Source organism: Schistocerca serialis, unplaced genomic scaffold (genome assembly GCF_023864345.2).
Source record: "Schistocerca serialis cubense isolate TAMUIC-IGC-003099 unplaced genomic scaffold, iqSchSeri2.2 HiC_scaffold_1242, whole genome shotgun sequence".
In the NCBI taxonomy this organism is placed as follows: domain Eukaryota; kingdom Metazoa; phylum Arthropoda; class Insecta; order Orthoptera; family Acrididae; genus Schistocerca; species Schistocerca serialis.
In genome coordinates this window covers 480001-482500 of record NW_026047450.1, presented here as the reverse complement: position 1 = coordinate 482500, position 2500 = coordinate 480001, and positions in this window count along the sequence as shown.

Below are 2500 nucleotides of genomic sequence, written 5' to 3'. Positions count from 1 at the left end.
AGGAGGAGGCTGAGCTCCCCTGCACAACACACCTCGAAACCCTCTCAGGTCCCGGCGGCGCGCAGCGCCGTCCTAAGTACTTGGTCGGGTTCGAGAGAGGCGCAATCGCCCGGAGTTAGGCGAGTAGACGCTTTAGGTGCGACCACCCGTGCTCCCAACTGAGCTTGCCGCTGCCGACAGAGGCCCGGGAGCGTGCTGTCGTGGCATTGCCGGCGGGAGACAACACGCGCCACCTACGGTGACCGGCAGCTCCAACGCCAGCGCCACAGAAGGACAAAAGCCCCACTTGGGTGCCGAAGCGAACTCTCCCAGCACAGCGCACGCGCCAACACGTCCGCACAGCTGCGATACAAACCACCTGCGAGAACCGCTGGGGCGACCGAGCAGCAGACGGCGTCGCGGCGCCGAGCGCCGAGCGGCGGCGCATCCTCAGCGCACGCAGTCCTCAATCGGACCAGCACACTGCAGATGGCCACCGCGCTTCGCACCGGGCCCGCGAGGACCTACTTTGGCCGCAAGGCGCCGCGAGCAGGGGGCGCCGGCGCGCAGCTGCGCCGCCTGCCGCGTCCGTCGGCCGGCGCGCCTGCCACTGGCCGCCCCCACCAGCCGGCTGTAGCGCGTGCGCCCACGCACCGCGCTGCCAGCACGCCGGGCGGCCCCCCCTCACCGGCCGGGGACGGTCCCACCCAGCCACCGCCGCGTATCGCCTCACACCCAGATCCCCTTTCACGTTCGTGGGCATGGTGGGTCCCCTTTCACGTTCGTGGGCATGGTGGGTATCCCTGAAACAACCGGTTAATAGCTCGACCGATCGTCGCCAACACTGATTCACCTCTAGCGAGAACAACCGCACCACAACGGGTTACCTGTTGTTCATTTGCGTAACGTCACCAGCAAACGTAGACGTCCATCGCCATTTGCAACGAGTATTGCATGCCTGTGTCAGGTGTCACAACACACTACGTCTGCCCACATAGACGCAACAACATGTGCACGCCTCGAGAACACGTGGAAGGTAGCCCCCGTACGTATGCGGTGTCCATTGCGCGAACGAATGTCAGCCGGCCTCTGCAGGATGTCGCAGATGTGGAACGCGGTGCAACATGCTATCACGGTGTGTGAGAAGAGACGACTACGTCCGAATACACGCTCCACCACATCAACAGACTGCTCATGCTGATCGCCATCCAGGGCGTCCGTTCCTCCCACACGTCTGAATGGCGTACCACACTGCAATCCAGCTCTTATAGGGAGACGACACGTAGCTGCGTGCACAATATTTGGACTGTATGGTCTGCCGTTGCTAGGCGCAGTCGTCGTACGGTCACACATGTGCCACGATGTATCATTCAGTACATACGGACCAATGTGCAGTACAGTTTGTGGGTTTTGCGTACATCGGCGGACAGGTGACAGGCCGTACCACAACGTAGGCTGAGTACGTCGGCATGCGAAGGGCATTGAACATGCAAACTTCTCAACGACCAGCTTGCGAAGGCAGGGGGGAAGGGGGGGGGGCATGTACGTCCTGCTGCTATCCACATTAGAGTGTATAGCAGGAGCATGTGGAAAGTCAGCAACACCTGCAAGGTGTTTAACATGACGCGATACACAGGGGACCGGGCAGTGCGAATAGCGAACTATATTGCGAGGGTTGCGGTTAGGCAACACTACACTAATTTAACGAGTTGCATAACAATTACAGAGCAGGTTCAGCGACAACGTGCGTCAGGTTAAGGCGCAATATAGGTTATGTTGAGGCGCAATATAGGTTAGGTTGAGGCGCAATATAGGTTAGGTTAAGGCACAACATGGGTTACGTTAAAGCGCAAATTAGGTTATGTTAAGGCACAACATGGGTTACGTTAAGGCACAACATGGGTTACGTTAAGGCACAACATGGGTTACGTTAAGGCACAACATGGGTTACGTTAAGGCACAAATTAGGTTACGTTAAGGCACAAATTAGGTTACGTTAAGGCACAAATTAGGTTACGTTAAGGCACAAATTAGGTTACGTTAAGGCACAAATTAGGTTACGTTAAGGCACAACATGGGTTACGTTAAGGCACAACATGGGTTACGTTAAGGCACAACATGGGTTACGTTAAGGCACAACATGGGTTACGTTAAGGCACAACATGGGTTACGTTAAGGCACAAATTGGGTTACGTTAAGGCACAAATTGGGTTACGTTAAGGCACAAATTGGGTTACGTTAAGGCACAAATTGGGTTACGTTAAGGCACAAATTGGGTTACGTTAAGGCACAAATTGGGTTACGTTAAGGCACAAATTGGGTTACGTTAAGGCACAAATTGGGTTACGTTAAGGCACAAATTGGGTTACGTTAAGGCACAAATTGGGTTACGTTAAGGCACAACATGGGTTACGTTAAGGCACAAATTGGGTTACGTTAAGGCACAACATGGGTTACGTTAAGGTACAACATGGGTTAGGTTAAGGTACAATATGGGTTAGGTTAAGGTACAATATGGGTT